This window comes from Varroa jacobsoni, unplaced genomic scaffold, assembly GCF_002532875.2.
Source record: "Varroa jacobsoni isolate VJ856 unplaced genomic scaffold, vjacob_1.0 scaffold_131, whole genome shotgun sequence".
Classification (NCBI taxonomy): Eukaryota; Metazoa; Arthropoda; class Arachnida; order Mesostigmata; family Varroidae; genus Varroa; species Varroa jacobsoni.
Genome location: NW_019213033.1, coordinates 74,759 through 83,225, shown reverse-complemented (window position 1 = coordinate 83,225; position 8,467 = coordinate 74,759).

Genomic DNA, 8,467 nt, shown 5'->3' with positions numbered 1-8,467 from the left:
ATAACGAAAGGGTAAATAAAATAAGCTCTAGTTAACATATGTACCTGTAGACAACAGTTTATAGGCTACACATGAGTAATATGTAGTCACGTTTTGCTACGTCTACGTCAGTTTAATGCTGCAGTGATTCCATATAGCTAAAATCTGTGTATGTAAATTTTGAGACTACATACGTTTAGGTTATTTTTTGTATAAGTTCAATAGTAAATTTACTGTGTTTAGACGATTTCAAACTTCGGAGTTGAACAGTAAAGTAGCATAAAATCATGGAAGCAGTCAGTAATGCTTAATGACAACGCTTAATCTGCTTAATAATGCTTCATAGACCTATTTTCTTCCGTTCGCCACAATACAGCTATAAGATATCACAATCGATACTTTCGATTCTCAATCGATTGTAAGATAAACATTGTCATCATCACAAGATAATACTGATAGAATGTAATAATCAATATTGTGTAGAGCCACTTCACCCTTTTATGTCAGTTAAAATTCGTTTTTCGAAGTTCTATATATTTTTACGGCTCTATTTCACTATAGTGTACTTTACACAAAAAAATAATGAAAAATTCGAGTTAAATTAATTAAACCTATAGAAGGTTCCTTGATCTCCGTGCGGATAACTTTAGAATTCTAAAATGTACGATTCTCCAGTCTTGTCAGCCTCGAAATGGCATAACCACACTTTCGCAATATCCTAAACTCAAGCAACGCGATTCCGCCGAACTGCATACATTATTTCTTCATGTTCATTGGGTGAAGATCTCATATAAGAAGATCATAACGGTACAAAATGAATTTCCAGTGTCGGAGGTTGTAGATAGTACCTTTCCAACCCGACAGTATCTACAGCGAGCGTATCAAGAAAGCCACGGCGCCCACGTTTGTTCCGCAAATCTGTTTCGTTCATTCAGGTAAAATTTTAAAAGCCTGGAGATAATGCATAATGAAAGTGACCGAAAGTCGTGTAGATGGCCTGCAAACAGGAACTGCATTTACAACCTCTTATCAAGTATTTTCGTACAGCCTTTAAGCTACCAGCTCGGCAATAAGGGTAGGCAACGGTAGCAAAACAAATCTTCAAACGCTTGAGACACCTCTTCCGCGCAGTCTTCGTTGCCTTTAAAGCTTTGTTTAATACTGGCTCCAGATGTAATGTGCCCGCTAGAGAGTGCCGTTGGGCTGGTGGGAGATATACTACAGAGGAACATGGCAACCACAGACGATGGACTCGTCGAAAGGGATAGGGTGGTGCAGAAAATCATATTTGCCTGGGGAGATAACTTGAATTTCTGGTTTTCTCGTTTTTGAATAATGGCCTAGTTCTGCGCATCAAACATCAACATCCTTTTTTGCATGCTGACGATCTGATAACTTGCTGTGGGAGTCGATTTTGTCTGCCGTAGATGTTAATGGCCCGAAACATGTTGTGGACGTTGCATTCTAAATGAATAAAGACAAGGAAGCAGCCATGAAATCCAAACGAGAGGAACACCTCGCAAGAATGACGCGTTTCATCTAGATAAGGGGAATCAAAATAGTAGATACCTTTACATAGCTAGTTAGCTTTACCAACGGCAGGCAGGCCTTTCGTTAGGCATATTAAGTAATGAGTGCGAAAAGCATTGTAGCAAGCATAATTCACCAGCTACAGAAACTATTAGAAGGATATACCGCTCTCAAATAATTCGTTTTGCCAGGTACAGCATCCCGATCGTTTGGGAAAACCTTACCGTCTGGAATCTTATAAACTCTGAGTCAAATGGGCATTTCGGAAGCCAGTATTCAGATACCGTGTCAGCCAACGTAAAAAAGTCAGGTCAATGGATCAGTTCATAAACTCAATTTTATAGCTTCGTGAGAATAACATCTAAGTGTATCAGTCTTTCCAATTTGCTACTATATCTATCAATGTCTGGTTCATGGCGGAACTTACCTTTTGCAAACCTACAAAACGCTACAAAGAACACGCTAATCTACACAAATATTTTAAATGAATGAAAATTAATGACATAAAAAAGGCTTTTCGGCATGTTTGAATTAAAATTAAGTCAGCGACAAAATTAATAGCCACCTCTCGAGGTTATCTACATATTGTGCATATATACGGTTCCTATTACGCTGTTACCAGCGAATCCAGGTGACTTTAAAATTGACCGACTTTTCAATTAATTGAGCTAGATTGATGATTCCTTAATGTATGTCCAAGATACTCTCCCTTATTTCTTAAACACATGTTCCAACGCTCTGCCAACTTCAAATAGTTACCATTTAAAGTCCCGTATATAATTTTTCTATCTGTGACTTTTCAAAGTGAATCGATAATGAGACATATTTGCCGACCAGTTGCCATCTTTAAGGCATGGAAAGTCTGGCAGTCATACGGATTTTACTTGGGAGGGTAAGCAAGTTGAAACCAAATTGGATATTCCTTTGCTCGATCCACGAAGTAGTTGAAGCATGACGATGAGCTCTAGCATTGTCATCAAGATAGTCGAAGGTCTCGTTGAGTTAACACAAAATAGAGGACTGCATTCTTCACTTCTTTTTTGGCGAGTATTTCATAGTAGCAGCGGCGGCTTATGACGTCCATTGGAAGTACTGCCATCACATTACGTCCGGCTGGCGGTACAGATTGCAACATACCTCCTTTATGGCGACCGTATGCTTCGGACGAGTTTTTTTGTTGGGTTAGTCCCGCAAACTGCGTGTCGAGTATCCTACATGCATTTCCAACAGGCCTGAAGTCAATTTCTTTTATCCGGTTTCTGCATTTTCAGTATTTGGTTTATAATTCTGTAACATATTACATATGAAATGCAAACCTTGGCCAACAAAATCTTCAAACTTGAAGCTCCGCTTTTGCAAAAAGCTTTTTCAATGGCGGCAATGGGTTCTTGTTTTTCGGGTGCTAATATTTAGTCACCCACCCACTGGTCTTCCACATTCCAATTTCTTTTCTTCATATGTTGGTACTATTGACGTACTGTACTTTGGCCTAAAGCCTTTTTGCCTAATGTCTCCACCAACCCTCAGCAAATTTCCACAGCGCTGTATCCATTGACGAACAAAAGTTTAAACATAGAGTATTGATTTCCAAGAACGTTTTGTCGTCAGAACGAGTTTCTCCTAAAGTACACTCAATCGATTTTTACTGAGAAATGTACGCTAATCTCTCAATACTTGTTGTGCCTATTTAGACAAGTATCTCATCGCTCACATAAAAGTTAACTGTATCGTAATTCGTGAATACGCTACAAAACGCTCGCTGGTTTCTGAGTGCAATAGAAACTGCATTTACGTACCTAACAATTGAAAAAGCGAGCCTGTTATCGCAAATGTACTATTGATTCTACTAATTTTGTGATTAACGTCGATTTTCTAATCCAGGATTGAAAAACCTGATTCGCCCACTGCTTGTCCCCAATCGCTATCGTTCTGAGAGAACTATGGTTTTCGCCAAACCTTCTAGTGTCCTGGCTCAGGTAATTCTCGCTCTTCAGGTTATGTTGTGTAGAAGTTTAGTCCTTATATACCTCTTCCAGTCTTACACTTAGTATTAATGAAAACATTTAATGTAGCTTTACTTAGATGTATTTAGGAGTTGCTATGTTTGTTACCGCCCAACATGGCTGGTGGTAGGGGCTTCGTAAGATATAATATTGTGCCATTAACAGTAAAGATAGATAATGATTGCTAGCAGTAGGTTATAAAATGATTTTGGACAGAGTCACATTGAGCATAAATTTGTATATGCTTTGAGCAGACAAGCAACAAATAAGGAAACAGACATAAGTGATTTATTCAGCAGGCGTAATTTCATAAAATTCTTTTATCCATACCAACATTCCTATTACATCATTTGTCTCCTTCACGTTTTTATCAAGGTGAAACTTTTCAACTGCCAAATGTATAAAGTATTTGATTATTATAGTATTTGTCTTAGTTTGATAATTTACTAATGATTGGGTACGGTTTTATCAAAAAAGACAAGCAGAGAGAGGTGAATAATATACAGCGAGATGTGAATCAGTAGATGGACAAGGAGAAATCGTCTGATCGTTCTTGGATGGGGTGTGCAAAAACATGACGATAAGTGCGAGATATCGGATACTATATATTTTTAAAAATGTTTTTTTTTTTTTCTAAATTTACGAAACGTTAACGTCTCACTGCTAGTCGCACCAATCGCACCAATAGAAACAGTATAACAAAAACATGACCGCTGATTACTCAAACTATAAATAACATAAAAGGCAAACATATTCAATAATGAAATAGCCGTGGTATGTCCGGTAGATATAACTAAATGATATTTGAAAAACATTTTTATTAGGATCACGCATAACTTACATAAGAATTACTCTGTTTTGGCTAGGAGCAGCATAAAAAGTATATCTTTCCAAACTGAACATTAGATTGATAATATTGACTGTTGCACAAGAGTATAGCTCTGTACTGACTTAAAAGTATCGATATAAACTTAAATAAATACTCAAAGAAAAGGATGTACAATTCAAGTTTACTATAATCGTCTAACGCACCACTGCGCGTGAGATGAGCCGTCCAAATACTAAATGTATATTTGTACGAAGTTGTATAAAGAATTACATTTGCTAAGGTTATAGAATCAAAGGAAAAGCCAGAATCATGCAAATACAACACTGCCTAAGTGATTCAAAAACAAATTAGGTCACCGTATCTGCCTTGACATAATGGCAAACAAGCTGTCCTGTCGGTGTTTTTCTATGCATCAGTTATCTAGGACTGCTGATAATGTCGCCCTGCGTGACAAGAACCTTTACAATTCAGGAGGTGTACACCTGTCGGTGCACTCAATATATGTGTAGAAAAACCTAAATAATATTCCTATAGTTATTGAGTAAAGGCTGGTTGGAATATGTTGCCTTAGCCTCTCGCTACGAGACAATACTGCGCAGAAATGTTCTCGATTAGATTTTTATAATTTGATAAACAGTAATACTAAAGTGCATATGTATTTGTGCCAAGCACTTCTATCGTTCGCTTATCTGTGTAAAAACTATTAGAAGTTGTGCCAACATTACCAACTGGGCGATCCTTTCGATTTCGACAAATGCGAAAGCTTTATTTGAATCAGGCGCGTTCGACAGCAATGATACACTAAATTGCATGTTAATCGTCAGGCATAGCCAGCCAAATTGTACACCGATAGACGACACGTTAGCAGGATTCTGCATAGTATAGGCCAGTCACTGTTCACACATGTTCAGCTAACCCTCATTCCACCCACTGCATAATGCGTACAAATATAATAATAGTAATAATATCATAGATCAATCAAAAAGAAACATATCATTGCGTTTGACTCACCCGCCGATAGCCTTATATGTATATTCTCGGACAGTTAAGGTGCTGAAAGATAATTCTACAAACAACGTAGTCAGGTTCCTATAAATAGAAGTAAATGATAGATCTAAAACTGTTTTAATGTAAATTTAATTAAGCAGCGATATTTAAAGTGTCTGCAAGAATTTACTTAAGATTCAGCTATGCAACTACGAGATTGCCCTTCAATAAGAATTTTTTGCATTATCAAGATGTTTGTCAATCAAACAAACAAATTAACGTTAATATTTAATTAATAATATAATGAAACCGCCTTCATCAAAAGTTACCTAAAATTAGGCAATCTTATTCATTAGAAAATGCCTGATAAAGCAAATGTGAGTAATGCTGTTCGTTAAATCGGCTATTCGACCTTGTGTATCTTGTGACAGAAGCAGAAAACGAATCTTTCTCTTCTAAGGATTCAAACCTCGCAGTACCTCCGCAATGAGCAGTGAACGTATTTCGAATATATATATAGAGAAGACAGGGTAATCAGTCCCCGTAATAGCTTAGCATGGAAAAAGGAACTCGAGATATCAATGATCTTATATAATAGATGCACGATACTAGTTACGGATTTTTAAATGCGGACAATTAAAAGAAGCAAACCGTTATATTCAATCGAATCGAATACGTGGAGTAGGAAACAATCTTCTGGGGTGTTTGTCTTTGCGACATTTGACGGTACGCCCGTAGTGGTAATAGTTACAATGCTATGACATAAAAAAAATGCCAAAAATGTACATGTATTTTGTCTTCTCCGACTAAGGTTAAACGATACATCTATATCAGCTAAGGAGGTCAGGCCAAATCTAGCTCTTCTTTTAGGCGTTCTGCCATGCAAGTGTGCGATGATACCAGACGCGAAAATGGTTTCTAGTTCTGTTAGAAACGGGGAGTTTCGCGCAAACTTGGACGGCAATGATGGTCAGTCGCCCAGTTATTTTAACCAAGTCAATGCAAGTTGAAGATCTTTATTGCCGGCTTTGCGGTTGTCAAAACGTCTCACGCCAGTTATATCGGTATATCTGCAGGAACTTCGGTTCCATCGGGCGCTAAGGGTGTGTTTCTGTAAGTCTTTTTTAAAAGTCTAGTCTTAAACTACTCACAACGTACAATTGTTCAAAGGACATGCATTGTATGTTCGTTCAGTGTTATGGTAGCTAAAATTTGAATCTCTCATCCTGGTTCAGAGATTTAGAAAATTGGACAAACTGCTATATATCGAGGGGTTTAGAGACGGTATAATGGATGATTTCAGTTCTTCGAAACTTTTGTTGAAAAACCGTTATGCGACCACATTGCCATCGCAGCAAAATATGAACATACGCCTAACTGTTTGTATAATGGTAAAATATTTACTTATTCAAATTCTTAATGGTAAAAATGCAATAAACTTACGGTTAAACCTTAAGGCCCTGGGTTTAATTCCCAGACTGGCCTTATTTATTTTTTGGCGGCCTAGACGACCGAGCCTCTCGTTAACAAACATAATCGTGGCTTCAGGTTTCGCCAGCGACACACAGGTGCTGCTCAATTAGAGTGAAGCAAGAAAGCTATCTATTTTATTAAAATTCTTTGAAGCAAAGTCCTGTAGTTATGATTAGTATTCGTGACTTACTTGTGTTACTCTAAAAACGCTAATATTATCGTAACAATGGGAGTTTTACACACGATCTTCAGCGCCGATGGATGACAGCAGTCAGAGTAATAGTAACAAGCTTGAGCAAACATGACATTGTCTTGAAATCGTACGGTTTGATCGATACTGACGGCACCGTCCGCGTCGTAAACTACGTCCCTGACGGTCTTAATTATGATCAGGTCAAATGAGCCTAACACGGGAACGCTTCCCACTGTTGCAGTTCAACCTTTTGGGTCTGGTTACAGGCTGCCCAGCGCTAGGTTCCCGCCCGTTGTTGTACAAGTTCCGACTATACAGAAGACCATTACTTCGGCGCCCGCCGAGGACCCTGTTCCCATAACCGCTCAACGCATTAACGTTGCCTTTCTGACTAAGCTGGCTCCTGCTTCGTAGCTCTTAGACTAGCTGATATTGGGCTCGGATATGGTGTCGACAGATGGCCCGCAGTGAATGGTAAATGCACAAAGAATATATTCCTCATCTGTGTCCTTCAATATTGATAATTCAGCCTTGCTGCTCACTCCGACTCCGAACAGTAACATATCTTAAGTAGGTATTTTTTGTGTCAATAAGGACTTGCTCTTCCAGAGTATAATGGCGTACCTTATTATGGGAAATGAACTAACATTACTTGTAGTAGTATTAGTACTAGCAATACAATGAGCAATGAAGGCCGATGAAATCTCTATGAGAGCAACAAGCAATAAACGTTCTGATTACCTCTCCTTAATGTTCGCTTCCTTCCCCATTGTTATGCGTCATCAGATTTTCTAGTGTATTAGAGTGGTGACTCCTGTTCTTCTATCTCAGTTTTCCATTGAGCATAAGCAGGTGTTTTGTAGCTTACGCTCTCTATGCATTTGTGTACCTTGTGCCTGAGCAGGACGGTTCCGCTGCTAGCCTTTTTACTATTTTATAAACACTTAACTCCTTCACCGTTCTTCGTGCACTAACCGATCTTTGCAGCTAGTACGATTATTGTAGAAATAAGATTTCGAAATATTTGCTTTGCAATTTACGTATAACTTCTGATCTTGTTTTTTTTATGAAGAAATAATAAAACCCTGTATCGAGTTAGTGCCAGAAATTAAACACACAAGTGTGTATTGCTAGCTGGCATTTTTGCATAGTTTGTAGGAGTTACAAAAAAAACTTAAAAAATAGTACTGTCTTGGATTATTCCCGAGTTTCGAAGACGTGCGGAAGCATCGTGTCAGTGTTTATAGAACGCCATAACGTAACCGTATCAGATCACTTAACAGGTTGCACAAAGTGTCGAATGTTCTGAATAAGTATGTGGGAATATAGCTAGCTACACATTATAATACAGGTGACTTCTTATGAAAATGTCGACGCAGTGTCGTTTAACAACCAACGTGTAACAATACGGTTCTTTACGAACTTAATTTTATGCTTAAAAGAGTAATTTTATATAGGAGCATTTTGACAAAA